The 27,031-nt window shown below is 34.9% G+C and overlaps 1 protein-coding gene and 1 long non-coding RNA gene across 4 annotated transcripts in view; one reads left to right on the plus strand and one right to left on the minus strand.

Moving 5' to 3' along the window:
• LOC120588029 (uncharacterized) overlaps positions 1–17,797 on the plus strand; it is a 43,238-nt gene extending 25,441 nt beyond the window's left edge. The window contains exons 2-3 of the long non-coding RNA XR_005649121.1: positions 16,814–16,896; positions 17,570–17,797. This is a non-coding gene — a long non-coding RNA (uncharacterized LOC120588029). The remainder of the gene's footprint in view (positions 1–16,813; positions 16,897–17,569) is intronic.
• Positions 1–27,031, minus strand: part of GABRA4 (gamma-aminobutyric acid type A receptor subunit alpha4) — an 80,443-nt gene that overhangs the window by 8,605 nt on the left and 44,807 nt on the right. The gene's annotated exons all lie outside the window — the stretch shown is intronic.

A 27,031-nucleotide genomic window follows, 5' to 3' on the forward strand; every position in this document is an offset into this window, starting at 1 on the left:
AGAAAGGAAAAATTTTATTTTAATAAAATGTATTAGATATATAAATAGCATTATCATATCACTGCATAAATATCTGAGTTCAAATTACTTACCAATAAAAAGTGATTAAATAAAAATCGAATTCAGTATTTTTCATCAAATTATATTATGTGTAAAACAAGACTATATTTGAATGCAGATGCATGAAAATATTTAAATTAATTCTCTTTGTAGTTTGACATGCACAATAAATAACTATGCAGCTAAGTATAGATAGTCCATACTAATGAAGGAAAGCAATTGCTTAAATGATTTATTAAATAATCATGTCTTTTTTTTATATTAAGGGTATATAGTTATTACTTTCTATACCTTCCCTTTCTACCATTTTATGAAATAAATGATGGGTGAGAAATAGAAGAGAGGGAGGGAGAAGAACAGCTCACAAGCATGTGATTAGTAGAAGCCAACCTAAAAGAAATTGCACATATAATATGATATATAATCAAGAACTCACTTTAGAAAAAATATTTATTCTACAAATACAATCTTTTCTCAGTATCACACTCATCAAGCAATCTGAAAGCATTTGATCCATATCTCATACACTTATGAATTATGACTTCAAGTTTTGTGAGTAGACAAAATAAACTTCATAAAATGAGAGCCAAAACAGGATCTGAAAGGTTTAGAAAGTATTCTTCAAGTCAGCCTGGAGCATTCTTCTAAGCAACGTGTAGTTGAATTCATGAGAAATTTCAGTCTACATATGGCACATAATTTTGGTGGAGACAACTGAAACCACAATTGACTTCAACCTAAAAGCTAAATTACCATTATTTACCCTGCACTTTTCCTTTACAAAGCACGTAGTAAATGTCATTTAATTAATACTCAGATTTTGAGTCCCTTTTTATAGAAAAGAATATTGTTAATTGATTAACATTAATTCTAAAACATTATACACAATGTTTTAACATTATACACAATGGTGAAAAATGTGAAGTATAAGGCATATGCACAACATTTAAAGAGCTTACACTATCATTGGTAAGACAATATGTACATCCACACACATGATACAATCAAGAATATAACAAAAAGTAAAACATAATGGAGGGTCAAAGTGTGGCAAAATGCTAAATATACTAAGGACTAAAAGGAATAAAGTAGTAAAGGACCAATTGGACAAGCAGGAGAGGAATATGTATTTTCAAATATAATCCGATATTGACATATTGTCTTCTACCAAAAGTTAGGTTGCCCATAGTCTTTAGAAACCCATTGTTTTCCTTAGAATAAATTCTGAGAATTGGAGACTTCTACTTTTGGCCAAATGGAATAACAGGGACTAAATTTACTCTCCTGCACGAAATGACTATCAAAGCTGGACAAAATATGGGAAACAACTGTTTTTTCAAGACACTAGCCATTAGACAACATAGAATCATAATCAGTGAAAGAGAAGAAACAAACTTGAGTGTTCCCATGCTGTGGTGCAGGAAAGGAAATCCAGGACAAATCCAACAGATGTCCTGAACTGAGGAGATGAAGCTGAAAATCTGGAGAAATCAAGATGGCTAAAGTTCATAGGAAAATGTAACATAGAAGCATATGCTAAAGAAAGAGAAAACTCTAAAAACTGAATAGTCCGCATTGATTATTTTGCTAAGCACAGATCAGTTTATGAGTGAGAGGAAATACCCAAGTCTCCAAAAAGAACCACTTGAAAAAAATGAGAAGAACTCGTACCTAGCATACACAAAGCTCAAAATCATGCATGTTCCCATCAGCCAGACTGGAAAATCTCAACATTCATATAGCATTTGGTATAGTATTCAGAAGAGCTTTGTCTCAGTAATATGGAATAATGAGCCCTAAACACTGATCTAATCATCTTTAATGAATTTTGAAAGTAAGACCTGAAAGTATAAAACTAAATTTAATAACTGCATCCCAGAATAAATCACAAAAACATTTATAATACCCCATCTTCTTTCCCTCTAGATCGGTATTCTTCTGAAACTTCTTGAAATCTCAACTCATGTTCTTTACAGTTGACTGAATACAAAAATGGCCTCCTTCTCTATATTTACACCCCTTGTAATGCCCCATGCCTCCTCCACCAGGAGAAGGAGTCTATTTCCCTGCAGACTTTCTCATGATTTTCTTTGGTCAACGGTATGTCGTAGAAGTGATGGTGTGTCATTTCTGAGATTCAGCCTTAATAGTTCTTGGTTGCTTCTACTCTCTCTCAAAACACTGCTACCAATGCCATAAGAACAAAGTTGGGCTAGCCTGCTAGAGAGATCCTTTTGAGCAGAACCTGCCATCCCAGTCAGGCTATCCTAGAACCTAACAGCTAATTGACCACTAGACACATGAGTTTGTCCCAGCTAAGAGTTGAGAAATTGCCCAGCCAAGCCTAATCAAGATCAACAGAACTTTCCAGTTAACTCATAAACTTGAGAGTAAAAATAAATGTTCATTGTATGACACTGAGGATTTGTAGTTATTTATTATACAACATTGTTGTGGCACTGGGTGAGGTATATAAACCAATTAAATCAAAGATCCTAATAGGAGGTATTGCAAAACCTCTTAGGAGAAGTTTCTTAGACATTCTGGGATAATTCTGGCCAGCCCAGAATTTATTGAAGACCATTAGGGGCCCTGTTTCCTAACTCTACATCCTAGTTAAAGTACCAAGATATTTTGCCTTTTAAAATGCCATTCTTAAAGAATAACAGTATTTTACAACTGAGTTTTAAGTGATCAACTTATTTCAGTTCCTCATTTTATAGCAGAGTCAAATAAAAGCAGAAAGATCATGACTGGCTGGAAGTCATACAGTGAATTACTTACTGAATGTTCTGTCATGTCATGTAGCCTCTCGGTGCATAAATGTGGAGAAGGCATTAAAAAACTTAATAAACTACACCTATCCATTTGAATCAGTCAAGTATTTGTAATCATCAAGCATATTGTTTAAAAATTATTCAAGACTTGGAAATCAGAAATGATTACAACCCATCCTTTCAATGTCATATTGGAGCATTGTTTAACAAGTCCACCCAAGGATTATTAAGCCTCTAGGAGAATTTACTTGAATTTGATTTTGCTATTTAATATTGGATTTGAGCCAAAACACTGTGAAGTTACATGTTAACTTGTAAATTCCTGTCCAGTAGAAAAGCCCACAAAAATTATGATTTTGTTGCCTGATATGATATTACCCACTTCTGTATCTAACCTAGCAACCTTAATCTAATATTCCTTTTTTTCAGGTTACTTATAGCTATTCCTCAAAAAGATTTTGAACCAGATTAATTATTTAAGTGGTTCCCTTATTAATTAAGGAGTTGAAAAAAGCTGATATACGCCCATTCCATATTTGTACAAGTCACATTTTTGGCAATTTGAAAATTATGTTCTGAAAACATCTACTATTATACAAGTTATAAGTATCAAGAAATGTAAGCATAGACTTAAAGAACATGCCCGGAGAGAAAAATGAGCTCAAACCAAAGAGACAGGATTCGTCTGTGGAGATTGGAAACAAGAATCAATGAAACAAGAGACTTTATGAAATTGGAGGAAACAGCATGAAGAGTGTCACCAGGATGGCCATCTGAAAACAAGATCAAATATTTTTATTTCCAATTTAAAATGATTAGTAAACTTCTAGAGTATAAAGACTATCTTATTAATTGCTCTAGGCTAATAAACACTGGAAGCACCTACTTCATTTTTAATACATTTTAATAAAATAGATATAATACTGAATCAAGGTTCTTTTTCGAATTAAGGAAATTAAAGAAAGAATATAAAAAGCTTTCTATCTAACTTCCAGATTATGATTTCTTTGTTTATGGGGCAGATTTCTAGAAGATTGCAGATAGTGCGTAAGGCATTGAAATTATTTGACTCAATCCCAAGTGTGACTTAGAATGCCTAAGAATTCTATCAGTAATCTATATATCAGAATTTACAAAAAGGAAAGCAAAATTAGACCTATTTGAAGCTTAAATCTTTGCTCTCTGCCAAGCAGCCAAATGATACTGAAGTTATTTTGTACTGTTATGTTAAGGTCTACTATGGAAAAAGTTGTCATTTTCCATGATGACAAACCATGAAAGGATTGAGAAATCTGCTGACCAACCTGGCACAGGACCCACTAGGAATAATAATATTCACATAGCCTTCAGGTTTTGGAACAACTAATGTGTCAGTCAGAGTAATGTTATGTTTCAAACAGTCGGTAGAGACAGAGTTGCTCCATCAGTATTCAGCAGACACACAGTGGTTACAAACAAGAAAAGCACCTAAGCATCATCTGAATTTTTAAAATATGATTTAGTTTGAAATCATTTTGTCATTAGTCACAACAGCCCGAAGCAAGAAAACTGGTGGGATAGAGATGCAAGGTGGCAGATTCAAACATTACCAACAAATTAATGCAGCAACAGCACACAGGAGTAAATCCAAGCAATTCGTCAATCATGACTGCGATCTGACACAATTTCTAAAGAAATATTATCAACTGCAAAAAGAAAATTCATCTCAACTTAGTACTCTAGCAGCAATGAGATAAAGTGGCTAAGACAAGGCTTATAGTATGCAAGCTACATTCATATTGCTTGCTTGAGAAGCCAATGAAGTTTAATAAAATATAATTTAACTCATCTAAATTAAAAACAAACAAGGCTAATAATGAACACGTTTATCTTCTAGAATATCAATGAGTCACATACAAAAAACTTCAATAATGTAAAGACATTTATTCAAAGTCTTTTTGAAAGGGCTTTAGGGGTTAGCCACACATCTTATTTAATAAGGAAATAAGCAAGTATGGTAAAGCAGTTGAAACTAAAATCCAAGGTAATGATTTACTGAAGACTATCACTATTGTTTTATGAAAAACATTCCCTCCAAATAAACATGCTAAATATTTCATAAATAGATACCAGGGGATTCTATCATACATTGAACAACAAAACGCAGTAATGAAAATTCTGAGTTTCCTATTTATTTTATTTCATTTCTTCCCAATGTTAGCATTTAATTCAATGTTAGTATTTGTATTTCCGTAAGCTATGAAAATATCACTTCAATATCAGGCACTGGGATAAGAAATTTATATTTTCAATTTGGAATTATCAGAGAACAAGATTTTAAAGAGTTCATTCATTTCATATTTACATATTTAGAAGTTGAAAATTTACAATAGAATTTCTTGTAGATGCATGATTTTGTGGTTAATTTTGTTTCATAGTGATCCTAGTGTTTCTTTTTTTATTTTCCAGTGCTTTGTATATTAAAAATGTGTTTCTAGTAGAGGAAATCTCTTTGTCAGAGACGTCAGTAATCAGAGCAGAAGTTCTAAGCTTGGTCAAATGGACTTGACCAGAATGCTACCTAGAATTGCTTCGGGGGCTGCATTCACCATTGCTGTCAATGTAACCCTGGAGAGTGTAGAGGGCAAAAAAACACTCCACACACTTTCTCCAAATGCAAACACTAGGCTGGATGGATCTTTTCTTGTTTAATAATGAAAAGCAGCATTATAGTCATTCTAAATGTTTATAAGAATAAACACTGGAAGCTAGTTAAAAATTCAGTCTCAGAAGCTAAGCAGAGTCAGGCTTGGTTAGTACTTGGATGGGAAACCACCTTGGAAGACCAGGTGCTGTAGGCATAAAAAATAAATAAAAAATAAGAGATTGTAAGCTGACAAGGTCCTTTTAATCTGTGAGGTCAACCAAGAGTGGCCTCACCTAAAAAAAAGAAAAAAAAAATTGTATGGAGGCAACATGGCATAGTTGAAAGTCAGTAAATTATGAAGCAGGGGCATCGATAGCCTCTGCCTAAACTGTCCAAGTTGCCTGGATATAAGATTTCTCCAGGACAACTTGAGTTACTTTTAGCTTTTCTTCACCCAAATCAGAGAAATTCGGTTCACTGGGGCTTTTATTTGACCTTCTAGTTTGGACTTTTCTCAGATCGTTCTTTAATTACCTAATATTTTTTCCTAAATACTTTGCCTCTCTTCAGATTATAATCTTTATGTGTAACTCTGTGTGTGTGTTTATGTGTGAGTGTATGTACAAGTATTATGAATTTCAGAGGATTTATTTAAATTATTGGGATGATATAATTAATAACATAATTTATAATTTTTTCACAATTTATATTAAGAATATTTTTTAATACTTAAAAGTAGAGTTAACATATGTAAACACCTGATAAAACACCATAAAAGGACTCTTTTGGCGTTGCAATTGTTAACTTGGGTAGCCAAATAAATTCATTTTTTAAAGCACCACATAATCGTATGGAAATAATTTGTTTCAGTTTCAAAATACTCAGAAAATTACATTTAAACTTAGAAAACATTTGTACAATGCTTTTTTCTTAATATAGACTTGATATGATTTGATTATAATGAAATTGTACTATAATAGCCCTCCAGAAAGATTTGGATCCATGTCAACTTTATAGGAGGCTGGCATAGCAAGTAGTCTGAGTCACAATTTTATCTGCTTCAGCAAAGGCAATAGGGGAACTGCCTAAAAAGCAATAATTTATCAAAACCAGATCATTGGTATACTTCTGCCAGGGGTGGGGTGGAATTCCAAAGCCCAAGCATTATCAGCCACAACCCTTTGTAAAATCACAGCTTGGTGAGGCAAGAATCTTACCTAAACCAAGCTGAGTTACTCTGGAATATTAGACAAGGTTTACCTACTGAAACTAAACATTTGCAATAGCTTTAATAAATACATTTTTAGGGAAAAAAACTCAAGTCCTATGCTTCATTTCATATTGGAAGTGAATAATAGAAGGTCCAAAATTAAACTCATAAGCAATAAAGGACTCATTAAAAGCATCGATTCACCCCACTAAATCATTATGTATATAATCACCCCATAAATATGCATTGAGTGTACAACTTCAAGTTATTCTGCTGGGTATTGGGAGTATGGGGTGAAAAAATAGTTTTTGAAAATTTTCACAGGAATTATAAAAATATATATATATATCTAATTAATTAATGCTATAAAAGAACATTAGAGAAATTAATCAGTACATTACCTAGCCTCATTGTTGGGAAAGTCTCTTTGTGAAAGTGACACATAAGCTGAAACATTAGGGATGAGTAAGCTTAATCAGGTGAAAGACAGACTGTGGAGGAAGGAAAGAAAGTGCCTGATGGTAGTGGGGACAATTTTCAAAGATTTCTCTCAGTGGCACAAAGATAAGAAAGGCCAATAAGCTTCCTTGTCCATTAAAATTTGAGACCCCCTGAGTATGTTCTAAAATACTACTTTTTTCATCTTACTTATATTTTCTTTTGATATGGATGATTAAAGGAATGCTTTACAGTCAAGGACTAGTGTAACATAATTAATGTCTGATGCTAGTACTTCCCAGAACAGAAACCTTGAATCTATATCTACATCTCTACTATGTATTGAGCACTTAGTGAGGACCAAGTACTACATTAAACGGTCTTCACAAATAACCTCACATATTTACTATAACCACCCAGGGGATAGTATTAATATTCTAATTTGTCCAATGTGGACACTGAAACCTGGAAAAGTTGGGTACTTCTCATAAGTTCAGACAATTAAAATGGGTTAGAGTCATGATTTGAATCCCAGACCCATACTTTTAACTACTTCAGGAAGCTGCTACAACAGCAAATACATGTATTAACAGGTTTGAATGAAAGCAGAAAATAATTTATCTGAAATATGTCTAGACAACCCAAACCAGGTAAGTGATATTTATAAACAACTCAGTTTTCAGATTTGGACATGGTTTACATTTATTTCATTTCTATTAGAAGCTAAATACTGTATTACTCTTTCATTCACATTATCTAACCAAAAAATCTTCTGATTAATCCTTCTTTTCCAGTACGTGTGAACATTGTTCTAAAGATTTTATGGATTATTTTTGTTCCCATTATTCCTAATATTCTTCCTACTTCTTTGCTGTTTGTTTGTCATAATGTCCTTAAAGATATTATTTTGTATCCTAGATATGTTCTATATTCGGGTCTAAATAAATGTTTATAAATATAAATAGGTCCACATTTAGATTATTTATTCTACAGAAAATTTTATCTTAGCAACAAATGCAATCTAGCTGAGAAAAGATTTTTTAATTGAAGAAACCTGCTCTTCAAGTTGTTTTAAAATGAATCTACATTACCACTCAAATTCTGCATCTTCTATATAATAAAAATATTTTTATGATGTTCTTCTACAAGAGCAAAACTGTGCCCCATATTTCTTTTACAAACTTTCTTTTAAGTTTGAATATAGCACTTTCAAAGATGTTTAAAAATTGACTATTCAAATATATGGTAAACCTGAAATATTCCCCTCCATCTCCTAGTTAATAGGACGCTGCAAATTCAACTTTAATTATAACCCAGGGGAATTGTCAACATAAGCACTAGCTCTAGTTTCTGACTTGAGAATGATTCTTCGAACACATAATTATCTACAAATAATTAAAGTTAATGAAATTCAACAATGCATGCACCAAATTATGTATAATGTAAATGCTTGTGCACATGTGTATGTAGCTGAAGAGGACTCATTAAGCCACCTACTGTATATGCTTTTATATTTTCAAAATCTACCCCTTCCCCAGTCTTTACAAATGGAAGCACAGTCAATTGGTCATAAAGCATATATTAAATTATCCTGTAACAAAATTCATTACAAATCTACTCCATCTACAGTAAAACAGCACATGAATTTAGCAGAACAAATTGATATTCTATCATGACACAGGTTGGTAGCTCTTACATTGTCAAACAGACAACCGCCCAAAGAGCTGAAGCCATTTTGGTTTATCTCCAGGAAATAACTTGACTTGTCTTGAGGAGTAAGTACCATTCTATCAACTAGAGTTTCCAATGGGGCATTATTAAAACCATTGAACAAGTCTCTCATGCTGAAACAGCTGTTTATCCAAAGTGAAAATTTTAAAACTTCCCTGAGCCTAGATAATCTTACTTGAGCAAGAATATAAGGTATTAGACTATTTTGCATTTCTACCACTTTATGACAGGAAAGTCAATTTTGCACTTCAGTAAAGGCAGATTGCAAACGTAGCATGAATTGAACCAATATCTGAGTTTCGACTTGAAACAAATGGCTTATCAGCACATTAATGTGTATCACCAAGATAACCACTTCAGCCAAGCAGACCAGAAACTAGAAGACTCCACTCTCTAGTTGGCAGCAAGGGAAATGTGTCCTCTATAAGTATCTATACAACAAATCTTAAAACCAAAAGCTGCCAAATATCAGTATTCATTATCATTCTTATATAGCAGTATATTAAACAAAACCAGAACCTTCTGAAATCAAGTAGATTCAAGATTTGAACTCTGCTAAATACTAGTGGTGTGACTTTGAGAAAATTAGCCTCTCTGTCCTCCAGATTTCTCTTGAGTAAAAGAGATGATAGAATAGGTAAATGCTGGGCTGGCTTCCTCTCATGACCATGTCAAAATTACAACTAATCTACAGAACAACCATAAGTGAGAATTGCCTGAAGTCTAGCTGAACAGAAGTCTATAACTGAGGCTGTACAGAGGAAGCCACATTGAGACAGGTAGGAGGAGCAGAGATGCAAATTCGGCTGGTCCCGCATCCACGTGTGGTAGTTAAACATTGGGAAGGATATCTTTGCTGTGGATTCCTCCCCAGAAAAGCAAGGGGTCCCAGCCCCACACTGGGCTCCCCAGCTTGGTGTACCAGGGCTGGGAAGAGAAGTACACACAACTCCTGGCTGTAAAAATTAGTGGAGATTGTGGTTGAGTGAGATGGAGGGCTATGGAAGTCCCAGGCATTCCTCTTAAATGGCCAGCATGAAATTACTCACTGCTGGATTCACTCACACTGAGTTCCAGTGTTGGGGCAGCAGCTTGAAATGTGCAAGATATATGCGAAGGAACTAAATTGTCTGGCTTCAGAACAAGGACTGGAGGGTCAGCTTTCTCCCAGACAGAAGTGCTGGCAGAGGGCACTGTTTCTTTGTTTAGCTCTCCCCTGTCCCAGAGTGCAGAATTAGGCAGAGTGTTATACCTGAGTCTTCATCAAGCTGGATAACCCCAATTGCCTCACCCTGATGATTCTCTGAGAGCATGCCCAACCCAACTTGCAGGTTCAAGCTGCTTTCAGTGGCTTTTTCCATACACATAGCCTGTCTTGGTTCATACTGCAGACTTTCCTAGGATCTCTCAAAAGTTCACAAATACCAAACACTCAACATCTGGCCTTAACATGCCCTGTACCACTTGCTGAGCAGGCCCAAGACTGGCACTGTGGCAGCTGGCCTCAGTTCAAGGTATGCCCCCTCTCAGGCACCTCCAAGCCCGATGTGGGTGAAAGACATCTGGGCATCGATTTGTGGCTCATGCCAGTGGTCTTGAGTAGGGCACAGGCTGGAGCTGGACTTGGCCTGTGGTAGAGCCCCTCTCAGGAGGCCCCAGAGCTTGCATGTCTGGTTGCCACTTCAGACTGAGCCAGAGTACCACCTGGGCACCTCCACAAATGACTTGTCCAAATAACAGACTCAGCAGGCACCAGAGCCCTGCTGAAGTGAATCCTTCTCTCTAGGGTCAGCCCCTGCACAACAGCTCCTACACTATACTCACAACTAGTCCTCGCAATTGATTGACCTGAGAGTCATTCCATCCCGTTAATGTGCAAACACCAACCAATACATAACCAAAACATAAAAAAAAAAAAACAGTCTGAAATGAAGAACGCAGTAACTGAAATAAAAAGTACATTAGAGGGAATCAATAGTAGATTAAATAAAGTAGAGGATAAAATTAGAGATATAAAAGATAACAGAAAACACCTAATCGGTACAACAAAAAGAAAAAAGAATCCAAGAATATGAGGATAGTTTAAGGGGCCTCTGGGACAACATCAAGTGGACCAATATTTGTATCATAAGGGTACCAGAAGAAGAGAGAGCAAGGATTGAAAACCTATTTGAAGACATAATGACAGAAAACCTCCCTAATCAGGTGAAGAAAATACACATTCAAGCCTAGGAAGCAAAGAGAGTCTCAAACAAGATGAACCCAAAGAGGCCCATACCTAGACACATCATAATTAAAATGCCAAAGGTTAAAGACAAAGAGAATCTTAAAAGCATCAAGAGAAAAGCAGTTAGTTAACTACAAGGGAGCTCCCATAACACTGTCAGCTGATTTCTCAACAGAAACTTTGTAGGCCAGAAGGGATTGGCACAAATATTCAAAGTGATGAAAAGCAGGGACCTACAACCAAGATTACTCTACTCAGCAAAACTATCATTTAAAGTCTAAAGACAGATAAAAAGCTTCCAGATTAAAAAAAAAAAAAAGCTAAAGGAGTTCTTCAACACCAAAACAGAATTACAAGAAATGTTAGAGGGACTTCTTTAAGAAGAAATATGAAAAAATAAATAAAAATATAAATAACAAAATGGCAATAACTATATAACTATATATCTTTCAAAAATTACTTTAAATATAAATGGATTAAATGTTCCAATTAAAAGATAGGGTGGCTGAATGGATAAGAAAACAAGACTTTTTCATATGTTGCCTGCAAGAGACTCACTTCAGATCAAAAAACACACAGACTGAAAGTTAAGAGATGGGAAAAGATATTTCATGAAAATGGAAACAAAGAAAAAAAAAGCTAGGGTAGAAATGCTAATATCAGACAAAATAGACTTTAAAACAAAGGCTCTAACAAGAGATAAAGAAGGACCCAATAATCTCACTTCTGGATATTTATTCAAACGAACCCAAAACACTACTTTGAAGGGAGATGTGCATCTATATGTTCATTGCAGCATTATTTACAATAGCCAACATATGGAGGTAACCTGAATTTCCATCAGTGAATGAACAGATAAAGAAAAGGTGGTACATATATACAATGGACTATTACTCAGCCATAAAAAAAGAATGAAATCTTGCTATCTGCAACAACATGAATGGACCTAGAGGGTATCGTGCTGAGTGGAGTAAGTCAGACAGAGAACAACAAATGTCATTTGATTTCATTTATACGTGGAATCTAGAGAATAGGATCAATAAACAATAAAAATGAGCTCACAGATACAGAGAACATTTTGATTGTTGCCAGATTGAGGAGTGAGAGATGGGAAAAGAGGCGAGGGTATTTAGATATACGAATTGGTTGTAACAAAATAGTCATGGGGATGTAGAGTATAGCATAGGGAATAATGTCAGTAGTATTCTAATAAGTATATATCATGTCAGATGCATACTAGATTTATGTAGGTGATCACTTGTAAGTTATATAAATGTGTATTTCAACTATATTTTTAAAAATAAAAATATGAAAATTTTAAAAATTAAAAAAAATAACTACTTTTTAGAGTTATTGATGGAGTAGTATCCACAGAGTACTTAACAAATTGCCTAGAATACAGTAAGTGGTCAGTACTTATCAAATATTATTATTATATTGTTATTATTTCATAGTCTAAGACAGATATGTGGATAGTCCCTGTGAGGTAAAATACTGCTATAGAATTTTCCATGATTTCTGTACTGATATTCACTGTATTTTTTTCCAAGAGAACCAAATGTTAAATAAATACTGTATCCATCTCAGAAAATGTTGAAAATTTATGAGAATCCTACATATTGTGCTCCGTTCAAAATTTATCTTATTTCCTACTCCTTGGTGGAGATAATCAGTGCCATTCCTTGGAGCAATGCTAAGAACCAGCTAAAACCAGCTTGCCCAGATGTGCCAATTGCAGGAAGAGATACTTAAGGTTTTCCTTTTAAAAAGGTTTCTTTCTGGGCTGTTGGATGCTTGAAGAGGCATGAAATCAAGAATTCTGTAGATATTGTTCTACTTATTTATATTAGAAATTTTTAAAATATTTTCACTTTCATAACATAAAATGTACTAAAATTTCCCTCAGATTACAAAGAAGCAAATGAAAATATCAACTCCAACAGTTCCTCGAACCTAAGACCCCTTCCAGTTGCTACTCTCTATCACTGACAGTTTGAGGAAAATTTGTCTACACATACTGTTCCCACTTCTTCATCTGTCATTTTTCCTCCAACACATTTTAATTCTACAACCATCTTTCCCTTGAAACTTTCTGTGGATTATTCCAATATGTTCTTAAAATCTGTGTCATACTGTCTTAGTAGCATTTAACATTATTGATCACTTCTTTCTTTAAATTTTTCCCCCAAATTCTAGTAATCCAGTAATGTTCCACTTGCCTTTCTTAGTCTCAAGTGTGAGATACTCTTTTTCTAACTAATCCTAAAATGTTATCTTTCCATAGGGTTCAACTCTTGGAAATCACAGTTTTTTCAATTTTTCAGTGAATAAACCTAACCAGTGGCTTGGGTTACCATCTTTATGTCAATATCATAAAAAATCAATGTCTACTTTTCAATTTTCTTCTTTAACTTATAGACCCATACATCCAGCAAGAGATCATTCAGATGTCCTAGAGGGATAGCAAACTTTTATTCATTCATCCTTCTATATATTTATTCATTCAATTATTCAATAAATATTTATTAAGTGCCTATTTATATGTCAGGCACTGTTCTTGGCTCTGGTGATACAAAAGTTGGGGAAAAGTCCAACATATCTACCCGTGTGGCATTCAAACTTTCTCACTTGGCTACTGCATAAGCTATTAACATACTTAGGAAACTTTTCTGTCTGAAGAGTACACAGTGGTACTCTTCACTAAAATAATATTTATCTATTTCAAATCTGATCATATCACTTTCTTGCTTAAATTCTGTCCATTGGCACTCCACTGTTTTCAGAAAAAAAAAAAAATCTTATAAAGCACAACCACCTATATGATCTGGGCCCTGCCCCCAATCTAGCTTCATCTCCTTTTTCTTCCCAAACTCTCCTCATAACCACACCAGGTACCCTAGTGTGGCACATGCTGTTGGTGCCTGCTTTGTACTCATTTGGTTTACCAGAATGTTCCTCTATACAAACTGATATTTTATTCTCTTTCTCTGCCTAAGGGGTGCTCTGTCTATAGGAGTTTGGCTGGAGTGGAGAAGAGAGTTTGATCAGAAGAGCAAACAAGTTAACATTCTTTGAGTAAACCTAAACAATAAGAGATAAGAGTTAGTAAATAAGTACCCCTGACTTCTTTGCCACTCAGTGGAACAGTTCTGAGGCATGTTCCACACATGTCCTAAAAGTCTAGCATGATGAGCACACAGTGGTAAATTGGCTCATTAATCATACTTTATTGGATATTTTTCCTTTCCATTCCACTTCCCTCATAATGCTTCTTGAGATCACCTCAAAAATAAATTGCTTGCACACAGATTCTTGCAACAGAGTCTGCCTGGGAAGAAACACAATGAAAACACCTGGATTCTACCCAGGATGTCTTCATTTTGTTCTACAAGAGTGAGCTGTACTGTCCTGCTTCTGGGTCTTTGTACATTCTCTTCTCACTGCCTTTTTTCCTTAGCTTAGCTTTTGCTTCCTCTGAGAAGTTTAACCTGACACTCCCACCACCCTCACCAGAATCCACTCCCCTGTCAAAACACACACACACAGACCCTCTAATCCACAGTGTTGTGTCTTCACACAGCTTCCTATGCTTTTGTCCTTGCCCAGCATGCAGCATACTGCACGATTGCCCCTCCTGACTGAATTTCCTTTCCCCACTGACTAGCACAGAACCAAGCACTAAGAAGTATTCAATAAAAATAATTCAGATGAATAAATAATAAATAAATGATGAATAAACTGTATTGAAATACATCAACAACAAAATCATTCCCTCCTGTACACTCAACATAGCAAAAATGAGCCTCACACAATGTGTCTCGGGAGATAAGTAGTTGGCAAAGCTATATAGCCAAAAGCAGCACTTTTAAATCCACTTGAAAACCAGATGACAGTCATTTATTCTATCTAGATTATACTTCCTGGGACACTACAGTAGTTAATGGACTGTTTAATGAGTCAGTCCTGGAATATTAAGCGATAACCAGAATTAAATGCCTTTCCTCTCCTATTTCATATAATCTGCCTGTTTAAAAGTATGACTAAATGATTGCTCCTGGATCAACCTCCACCTTTCTCTTTCCCATTACATGCTACACAGAAAAACATGAGGCCTATGGGCACCAACCTGCCTCTCCAGGAACAAAGTGATGAGAAATGTGAGCTTCTCTTTCTTCAAACTGCTTTAAACACATAGCCTGTGGCAATAATAGCTTGTTTAACAAGGACTGGATTTTTCCTCTCAATCACGGTTCTAAAGCTATCAGTTATTGAAAAGCTGATTTTCAAAGCACACACAAGAACAGCTTTTCTGTACAGCTGCAATGCTATTTAAATCTTCCATGAATATACCCACAAACTCAAGAAAATTCTAAGCTGAAATACTGCTTTTAGAAAGGGCATAGTAAAATAAGACCCCCTGGGGAAGAAATCCAGGAAGTGAATCTGGCCATTAATTTTAATACTGGAATTATAAAATCAGGCATCTGGCTTCTATTCCTCCATGGTAGAAGAATACCTGAAATCATTATTTGGAAGGTCAGCCTAGAAGGCTGTTTTGTGAGACTCCTTGGCAGACCTTAGGTGTCTGCCTTGGAGTCATTTTTTAATAGGCCTCCAAAATGTGGATAAATGCTGTACCTTCTGCTGTGATGAGGTTGGGAGTGAAAGTAGAATCGGCAAGCAGTAAAGACAATGCTTTGGAAACAGAGATCAATAAAAGGCAAGATTATCCTTGGAAAGTATTGACTTTTTAACCCGTTTCTGCTACACAGTAAATCTCAAGTCTTTATCACCAGCACGATTGTGGAAGAATTTCCAATGGTCCATGGATGATCCTGGCAACAATGATGTCATGTTTTAATCTCATGTAACCAGCCATATCATTCTCCTGCTGTGATCAAGCAGTAGCATTGCAACCATTTAGGCTGCCTTTGTAACACTTTATAATATTGAAACTTCTTTGAATTTCATCGAAGTGGAAACTTTTAGTCTCTAGCCAGCTACATTGCAATCTGCTTCCTTTATTAAAGACATTCAATTTCATCAAATTACCTATAAAATAAAATTATATGGAGCATGAGTCACTATTATAAATATTTGGAAGCCATTCCTTTGGAGGCAGTTGATGAAAACAAGCTGACTATACCTGAGAAAGTTCACTGAAATTATCGACCAAAGAAAAGCCATGATGAAATTGTTTTATGTCCTATCAAGTATTATGTAGCCATGTGGTTCATTTCTACTATCTCTTAGCTCCCAATATGATGGACTTTCCAGGCTAGGGTTAAAGGAATGCTTGCTAAATTATTGATTCACTTCACATACAGAAATGCACAATATTTCATGGATATGACAGGATTGTTGTAAGATATAAGGTGAAGGGTCTACATAGCCTCAAAACCAAACACAATGTCTGGCACAAATTAGACCCTGACAAATTTTTGTTGAATGAATAAATAAATGAATGTGCATAACCTACTAAACACCTGTGCATCGAAAGTTCCACATAAATGTCTTGAGTCATCATTTGACCACAAAACATGAATAAAAATCTCATCAGGGCCAAAAAAGAAATTTCGATATAATCCACACTCTAAAGCATAATTAATAAGAGAAATTTTAATGCCATTTTGAGTTCTAGTTATGCTGTAGAAGCCTGCTGGTTTCTTAGTTTTAAAATACTTTCCCAGCATACTAAAATCAGAACTCTCTTTCTCATGTTGTTCTTTCCTTTGTTTCCATAGGAAACAGTGACTTCCAGGCATCCAAGATGACACAACATAGATTGCCAAATTGCATGCCGCGCTGCAGTTGCCAAGGAGATAATGTATGTCATCCCTACAAATAACATGTTGTTCATGCCTTCATTTCCTTTATCTAGCTTTTTAAGATTTACTTCTCCTGAACTGAATTCAAATAATGTTCACTGTGAACTGATGGAAACATTCCTTTTTTAAAAATGTGTTTAGCCCATTTCCCAAAGCACTTGATCACATCACACACGCCGTCTGTGGAAGGTCTGAGCATATTTTATGCCAATTTTGGAACCAGTGATTCAGCAGTTTTCACTGAAAAAAAAAAATGCATCCTGATTTCTGTCTGCTTGCGTTCTAAGTAAAGGTCCAATTAAATCCACACCTGGCACTAACATATTCCAGTTTAAAATGGCCCATCACAAAAGCAGCTGCACTCAGTTGAATTTATATAGGAAGGAAAGGAGTAAGCAAGCAAAAGAGGAAAAGATAAAAGAAAAAAGGAAGGAAGGAAGGAAGGAAGGAAGGAAGGAAGGAAGGGGAGGGAGGAGGGAGGGAGGAGGAGGAGGGAGGAGGGAGGGAGAGAAAACTCATATTTATGGAGCACCTACAGTATTCCAGATTAAACATCTGTAAGATAAAGAGAATTTGAGAAATGTAAGGCCTCGGCTGACATATTTTACTAGCAAGAGGTTGATTAAGTATTTGAACTGGAGCATGTCTGACTTAAAACCCTGTGTTTTCCAGGTATCTAGTGCTGCATAACAAATCACCCTAAACAATCATGCCTTTAAGCAACAGCAATCATTTTAACTCAGCTAGGAGACTCTCATTCAGATTTCAGTCAGAGCTTCGGGGACTGGAGTCAACTTGAAGGTGTCCTCACACATGCCTGGCAGTTGATGCTGGAGGTGTCAGCTGGAATACCTTACCTGTGGTCTTTCCATGTGGCCTGGACTTCCTTATAGTGTAATGGCTGGAGCCAAGAAACAGGGTCCAAGAGGGCCAGCCTCAATGTCATATAGCACTACTTCTACTGTGGTCACAGGCCCACCCTAATTCAAGAATGAGGAAACATCGACTCCACCTCACATTGCAAGAAATGCATGTGGATGGCCAGTGGGGAGTGGGGAATGAAAGGGGTCTCATTGCAACTATCTCCAAAAATATATTCTGGCACAACACATTTTTGGTAACATCCAGTAACGCCTCAAAAAGCCTGAAATTTGGGTTTCACAGGCAATCTTTGTCTGCTTGGTGGAGTATTTGGGAAGGGAACAGTTAAAATGATCAGTCTAAAAAGAGGAATGGAATAACTCTTAATGTCAAGTTGGTGGATTGCAAAAAAACTGAACATTGAAATTAAACTTTGTAATGAGTTTCTGATTAAATTTTTGTGTGCTTAACAGAATCCCTTTTTACTCATGCACTGCCAATTTTCAAAGCATTTGGATATCATAAAAACCAAGCACTAAAACTATATTGTGGCATATTCATGTATAAATAATACTATGTAACATTACTGAAGAATGCTTTCACATAATTTAGTTTTTGGTTCTTTGGGTACCTAGATAAATGGGAGTTTCCTACATGAATTATAGGTATGGAGCACATGCATGTGGAATTGGCAATACCAAATGAATTGTGATACAAGAGGTAATGAATTGTGATACAGGAGCTATGTTCTTGTCACCTTAATCTATCACCTATCATCAATAGATCAGGAGGCTTCTGGCTAATAACCTTATCTTTTCAGCACTCTTTAAAACTGTTCTAATGTGAACCTAGCTAGGCCTAGTCCATGAACCATTTCAGTTAATCTGAAACAGCCATAAGACCTCCAATAAACATTCAAGTTTTACTTTAACAATTAAAATAATCACATTTGTTTATCCTTTGGAAATCTATCAAACTATTATCATAAATAAAGAGAACCTTAGCCAGAAAATAGGATATTAATGACACAAAGAATGAACATGGTAGTATATATACAATAATCAGATTGTGGAAAGCTTTCAGACTTTATAAGAATATTATAGTGAGCTGGTGAAAAAGCTATAACAAAGTTCATCCCATGGCTTGAATTGCTGAGAGTGTATGATTGTGCTCATTCTACTGTGCTGGCAGATTGGCCTGGAATAAACGTATATAATATTCACTTTTAATGTAGCTATTTCTGAGACATAAAGATCTCTAATGAATCAGGCTGTACTAAGCTGTGCTAAATCAGGTCTATCAAGCAGAATACTATAATCCCAAAAAACAGCAGTAGTCTATCCAGAATGTGACAATAGGATTTGTACCTCTCTTTTCAATACAAGTCTAGCATCTATTCTCAATCAGGCAAAAACCTATGATGAAACTTTAAGATATTCTCAGTCAGTGCTTCATAAAAAAATTCCCTAAAAATTGAAGTACTTAGGTAATGCATAAAGCAGACCCCAGAAGTGACATGGGAAAAAAGACATCTTATCCATTATTTCTCTTCTCATTTTCCTTCTTCTGATTTCATCTTATGTGGTTCAACTCCAAATTTTACATCTTTCTGTATCTTGGTTTGATTTTTTTTTTCCAAAACAAGGAAGTCTGATAACAAAATGCTTGAGAGCAAAGCAACAGTATCTATTTGTCTTACATTATAGAAAAATTGGCCTTTATCTTATACAAACATGGCAGCACAATGACGACTTGAGATACTTCTACTTCTCTGTTTTCTTCAATTTTATGTTTGTTGAACTTTGATACTTTATAATGCTATGATTACTAATACTATGAGTAGCTAGTCCCACTTGATGGCTACAAAATGGCTAGAGAGTAACCAGGAAGTTAATTACAACCAATAATTATCTCAATTTATCTCATGGAATTCTGAAACTATTGATTGTAATTTTAACTTTTAACTACATTATAACACACCCATTACTGTCCCATATATCTAGATTGCTATTTGGAAACATTTAACTTAAATACTTAGGAAAATTTTCAACACTAGAAGAAGACTGTGTTTTTACATTTGCTTCATCATTAGAATAACTATCTAGTCTATTTGTCAAGATTGGATACTTTTGTCGAGAACAAATGCTAACCTGGGTAGGTCACAAGGACAATAGGCATAAACTTAGTTAAGCAAGGACTAAGTTAATCTACCCATTATACGTTACTTGAAAAAAATTTTTTCAATTTGCTTGGAATTTGAAGATCACAGGAAAAAATATACATGTTTCATTGAAAAAATGATTTTTAATCTTTTCTTACCCTATCTCAATGATGCTTTAATATACTGCTTTAAAGTATATGTAGTGATGTATTTGATAAAATAAATTTGGGTATGGTACAAGGGATATTATCCACTGCAAATGTGCAAAAGTGAATTATTTATGGAGTTCTAAAATATAAATGCAATTCATAAAGAAAAACCTGGAAAAATAAGTATAAGAGAAAAAGAACTTAAATATTGAATGCTACTAAAGGAGAGATTTGCTTTTTGAATTAACAGAAAAAAAAAAAAACAGGATTTTCCATATAAAATCTCATTCTATTTTTATGAATCGCTCAAGGATACTAATATAACTTTCTGTCAGCAGATCAAGTCCCCATTGAACATAATCTATTTCAGTCCAGAAAATGTATTCTTGTTCTGTGGATAATAGGTAACCTCCTTGGTACCATTTTTAGATCAGCCCATTGGCAAACATTAAGCAGAAAGCATGTTAACATTTTTCAGAATCAGCTAAGGTTTTAGTAAAGTGGCTTTTTGCTTGCAGAAGCAATAATAGTGAGCTATGCACCGGGGAGAGTGCCTGTTGAAGCTCTGCATCTGTACAAGCCTCAACTGTTTCAAGTCAAAATAGAATAAACTAACAAAACAGTCCTACTAAGAGCATTAAGATGCCCACAGAGAACAGAGGATGTGCCACTATTAGTTCTAGGCACACCAACTATAGCTCTAAGGATTTGAAATTCTCAGCTCCCATCTAAATCTTTGTCTTGAAAACATATAAACAAACTAACAAATTTTAAAATCCTTGACATTTCTATAACTACTAAAATAATGTTTTACTATTTACCTGTTTTGTTGTCAAAAGGAGTCAGCTGATGAAGACCATTTTAAGTCAGATCCAGACTTCCTCGTCAGTTCAAAAGACCATTTTTGACCTTTTTAAAAATCAATTTGACTAGCAAAAATGGTGTTTTCAACATGATTCAACCTAATACAACCTGGCTTTTTTCAAAAGAAATCATGGGCTCCTCTCTTCATGGAAGGAGCAGCCAGTGGAGGTCAAGCACCCAGTCATCGTTGCTCCTACATTTATTTTTTTTCAGTTTAAAATCTCCTCTAAGAATATAACTATCCAATATGGTTGTCCGGCTCTTGCTGACTTTCCTGGGAAGCACTTTTCAAAAGACCTCTTTTTCTCTTCTTGTCAGCCAAAAGCCCTTATCAAATCTTCTCCATTCAAACCAGTTCTCAGAAAGGTATTGATTAGATCCCTTTTTCTTTTTTTCACATAAAACCAGAGAACATTTCCTTGTATTCCAAGTATAAATTGAACAACAGAGTTGAGCATGACTCTCACCTCCTATCGAGTACCCATCTACATTAGAAGACAAAGATAACTCGAATAACAAAACTGAGTCAAAGGCACAGCCAATGAAAGTACAGAGATCATAGTTTCTTCATATGGGAAAGTTCCAAAGAAACAAGGTGGCTTTGGGTCAAGAAAAAAGTTATACAAATTTCCTTTATAACCCTAAAGCTCTATGTGGCCTTAAAAAGTAAGTAAGTAAGTAAGTAAGTAAGTAAGTAAGTAAATAAATAAATAAATAAATAAATAAATATGGGTTTGTGGAAGTTTTCCTTGTTATTATTGTCATCTAGGACTTCTCTTTCCTGTCATCATTAATATTATTGATAATATTTTGCAGAGACCACATTGCATTCATTTATTCTTTCATTGACTCAGTCAACAAATTAGATGGGCATTTACTGGGCACCAGGCTCTGTGCTAAACATTGGTCTTAAAGTTTGTATTCTTCTAAATTTTTTTTTTAATCTATCCAATATACTAATACCAGACTTTCCCAAGTGTTCATAATTGGCTAAACTAGAGACAACAGTATACTTATATTGCATAAGAAAAGTTAACTTTCTGCTCTTTAGATACAGAATCTTCACCACTTTTTGCCAATTTCTCTTTGAAAATGTCAATCCTCAAGTGCCAAAAACATGGACAAAAATGTACAAAAATGTTGGGGCCTTTCTTCCTCTATACCTCCTCCCTTCATCTAATATTTTCATCATACAACTTTTTACTCTCGAGGGACCCCTTGATATCCACATTAAGCTGATGGGGCTTTGAAAACTTTTTAGGGAGGCAAAATAGGAAGTGTTCACAGAGAAACTAAACCCTACCCTCATCCTCACACTCTGTTTCCCTTCTCTAAAAGTTTGTTTTAGCCAAACTATGAGAGAGAGAAAGAGAGAGAGAGAGAGACAGAGACAGAGAGAGAGACAGAGAGGAAGAGAGAGACAGAGAGACAGAGAGAGACAGAAACAGAGACAGACAGAGACAGAGAGACAGAGAGAATGTTTGAGAGAGAAGAAAAATTCACTGGACTACACTGTTGGGAAATCATGAGACTTGAAAGAATAAAGAAATCCCATGTTAGTCATCTATATAAAAATATTAGAATTACAAGGATTGAATCAAAGTTCAAGAGAAAGAAACTGAGGGAAGGAAACAGAATAGAATCCACCAGAATAACTGAGTAAGAAGAATGTGAAAATTCGTATCACTAATAATGGCAGCAAAAGAAACCTTGGAAAAGAATAAAATGTACTATTTAATCAAAGAAGCTAGGCAGGGTAAGAAGCTTGTGGAATATGAAACATTAAAAAATATTAAGAAAAACATATCATGCCATACAGTCTAAGTGGAAAGTACTCTCTCCTTAAATTGACCAAAATATATAATGATTTTCTTCTACCAAAGACATTTTATGCATTATATTTTCTAATTCATTTAAGTAAAATAAAATAAGTAATACTACAACTGATGTTTTTTGAAACTTCTAAATCATCTGAAGATCAGTGAAAAGCTGGAGATTTAGTTACGCATATTATGCTGTGGGAAAATTAGCCCCTCAAAATACCAAAAGGAAAATTGGCAGTTTAGCCAAACAAACCAGAAGGAATGAATAATCTTACTCAGTAGCTTTTAGAGAAGTGAATATGCTGAAAAATGTAGTTAAATATTGAGGGAATTTGTTTCAAGTGACTGTATATTTTTGTAGCTAACTGATTTTTTTTTTCACTCTAAAGAGAAGTGCTGTCCCACTCACATTGCTAACATAGATGGAAAACCTCACCAAATTAATAAAAATTTTAAACACCATAAAAAAAACTTTGGTAAAGTTTCATCAGGGAAAATTATGGTTCTTTCATACATTGCTATCCTTGGCAACTGAAACTCTATCTCAGTTTATGAGGAATGAAATCAGTCAGTAGGTATTTCTTGAGCACCTGCTAGGTTCTTAGCAAATTTGTGCCAGATGTGCTGGAGGAGTAATTGAAATTCCAACAATAGAGTAACAGTTTATTACTTATATAGCAATGCTAGAATGATTCTAAAGCCAGTCCATAAATATCACAAACCAACTAGTGATATTTACAGTAATGAGCTGGCTCATTTCCTTGCTACTCTCCTTCATCTGCTCACCATCAATAAAAGACACCTCATCACCAGGCTGAGTTCTCCCACCAGCCCTTCCCACAGTTTAGCATGTTTCTTTAAAACATTCCTTGCTCTCTACAGATTATTTGCTCCACTTGATTATTTCATCATTATACTCTGTCACCTGACATTGAATAAATTCATTTAAAACCAAAACTATGCCTTGAACTTTTAAAAAATTTCCCCTACAATCTTTAAAACAGAATTCTCCTGAGTATATGCTATAACTGAATTATTAATTTAATATATTAAGGCATGTAAGATAGGTGATTTCAAACCCCCCAAAAATAAATAATAGTAATACTTTAAACGTTTTAATGTTTGAAATGTCAAAAAACTGAGAAAACTATGGTTGGTCTATAGCTTGTTGAAATGGCTATACTAAATCAATTAGTAGTTTTTAGCCTTGACAAAATCTGCATATATTTTATGCAAAGTTAAAAATAAAGAGAGTGTGATTAATTGTCTATGACTTTGGCTTCTGTGTAAACTAAACTACTAGCTAAGGGCCAGGGCTCATTTATAAACGGGATAGTTTCAAAGCATGGCCTACATTTTCAACAATGTGAACATAAAGACAATTTTCAGAAAAACTGGGAACGAGATGGGTAGTGAGTAGGAAGTGATGATTCAGTAGAGGGTCAGCAGTTGTGATGATAGGTTATAACCGAGGGGCAGCAATCTTGAGTGGTCGCGAATCTAGATTTTGGTGCCAGTCTACCTGGGTTTAAATCTTGGCTCAGTTACTTAGAAGCTGTATGATTTTGGAAAAATCATTTAGGCCTCTATGTCTCAATTTCTTCAAATTTAAAATAGGACGAAGATAGGAAAGAATTGCTATGACGATCATATGAGTTAATACATGTCAAACGTTTAAAATACTCTCCGGTACATGGTAATATAGTATTAGCTGATGCTCTTATCGCTGTTGGAATAGTATGGATTCTTGCTATATAGGTAAGCATAAAATAACCTGAATATTTAATTTTATCTAACTCTGTGAACTCAAAAAGAGCCATCCTAACTACCAGCCTACAATTAATGTAATAAAGCTAAGCTCTCCTTTAGATATGAAAGAGACATACAAAAATTGAGGGAATTCTCCACTACGAGGCCTGTACTAGAGGAAATACTGAAAGGGGTCAGTTCGCCTAAAACAAAATGACAAAAAAAAAATACATAATTAGGAGTAAAGTGACTATCAGGCATATAGAAACAGGGGAGTGCAATCTTTACTAAGAACAGGGCATTATAAACTTAAATAATAAGAAGAGACTTGCTATACAAAGATAGTAATGAATGTTCAGCATACATAGGGACAAATTGAGATAACAATGACTGAAAAGCGGAGGATATAAAGATCCAAATTTGCAAAGAGGAATGGAGATAAGGCACGTGGAGAAGAAAATACACGCCAAAGATTTAGAACTGAAGTATATAACATAAAACAAGAAGAACCAGAGGCAAAACCCACAAAAGCCAACCAAAATAAAGAAAACAAACACAAGGACAAGGAAGCAATGGAAACACCGAGCTACCAGAAAGCAAAAGATAAAATGGCTATAAGAAGACCTCATATTTCGATAATCACCCTACATGTAAATAGACTGAACTCACCAATAAAAAGGCACAGAGTTGCAGATTGGATCAAAAAACAGAACCCAACCATATGCTGCCTCCAGGAGACACATCTCAGTTCCAAAGAAAAATATAGAATCAAAGAAAAAGGGTGGAAAATGATATTTCCAGTAAATGGCATTCAGAGAAAAGCGGGAGAAGTGGTACTAATATCGAACAAAATAGACTTCAAAATAAAAAAGGTAAAGAAAGACACTGAGAGACACTTCATAATGATAAAGGAAACCATGCACCAAGAACATATAACACTTCTTAATAACTATGCTCCCAATCAGGAAGCCCCAAAATATGTAAAGCAATTACTAACAGAACTAAAGGGAGAAACAGACCAAAACAATATCATAGTAAGGGACTTAAATATCCCACTGTCAGCTATGGACAGATCACCCAAACAGAAATCAATAAAGAAATTACGTCTTTAAATGACACATTAGAGCAACTGGACATAATTGACATTTACAGAGCCTTCCATCCCAAAACAGCTTATACATTCTTTTCTAGTGCACATGGAACATGCTCAAGAATCGACCACATACTGGGTGGGACACAGTGATAGACTCGACAAATATAAGAGGGTCGAAATCATACCAACCATATTCTCTGATCATAATGCTTTGAAACTAGAGATCAACTGAAGAAAGAAATCAAGAAGAACCACAAATACATGGAGATTAAACAACATGCTACTGAAGAATAACTAGGTCACAGAAGAAATAAAAGGAGAGATCAAGAGATACATAGAAACGAATGATAATGATAGTACAACATATCAAAACTTTTGGGACATGGCGAAAGCGATCATAAGAGGAAAGTTCATATCATTACAGGCCTACCTCCAAAAACAAGAACGAGCCCAAATAAACAACCTAATGCTTCCTCTTAACAAGATAGAAAAGGAAGAACAAATGAAGCCTAAAGTCAGCAGAAGGAAAGAAATAATCAAAATTAGAGCAGAAATAAATGAAACTGAAAACAAAAGAACAATAGGAAAAATAAAATGCAACAAAGAGCTGGTTCTTTGAGAAGGTTAATAAAATTGACAAACCCCTGGCTAGACTCACTCAAGAAAAAAGAGAAAGGACACAAATCAACAAAATCAGGGATGAAAGAAGGGAAATTATGACTGATATCGCAGAAATACAAAGGATCATACAGGAATACCATGAAAAAGTATGTAACACCAAATTTAATAACCTAGAAGAAATTGTCTAATACTTAGAAAAATACAACCTTCCTAGACTGAATCAAGAAGATCTGGAAAAACTAAATAGTCCGATCAGCAGTATGGAAATTGAAAAGATCATCAAAAACCTACCAAAAAGTAAAAGTCTAGGACCAGATGACTTCACCAGTGATTTCTACCAAACATTCAAAGAAGATTTAATACCTATTCTCCTCAAACTCTTCCAAAAAATCGAAGAGGAGACAAGACTTCCCAACTCATTCTATGAGGCTAATATTACCTTGATACCAAAACCTGGTAAAGATAATACACACAAAAAAAACTGCAGACCAATATTTCTCATGAACACAGATGCAAAAATTCTAAATAAGATACTAGCGAATCGAATACAGCAACATATTAAAAAAATTATACACCACAATCGAGTGGGCTTCATCCCAGAGGCACAGGGATGGTTCAACATATGCAAATTGATTAATGTGATACACCACAAAAACAAATTAAAAATTCAGAATCATATGATCATATCAATAAATGCAGAAAAAGCCTTTGACAAGTTACAGCATACATTTATGATCAATAATCTTCACAAAATTGGTATAGAAGGAAAATACCTTAACATAATAAAAATCATGTATGACAAACCCTCAGCCA

Source organism: Pteropus medius, unplaced genomic scaffold (assembly GCF_902729225.1).
Source record: "Pteropus medius unplaced genomic scaffold, Ma_sr-lr_union100, whole genome shotgun sequence".
Lineage (NCBI taxonomy): Eukaryota > Metazoa > Chordata > Mammalia > Chiroptera > Pteropodidae > Pteropus > Pteropus medius.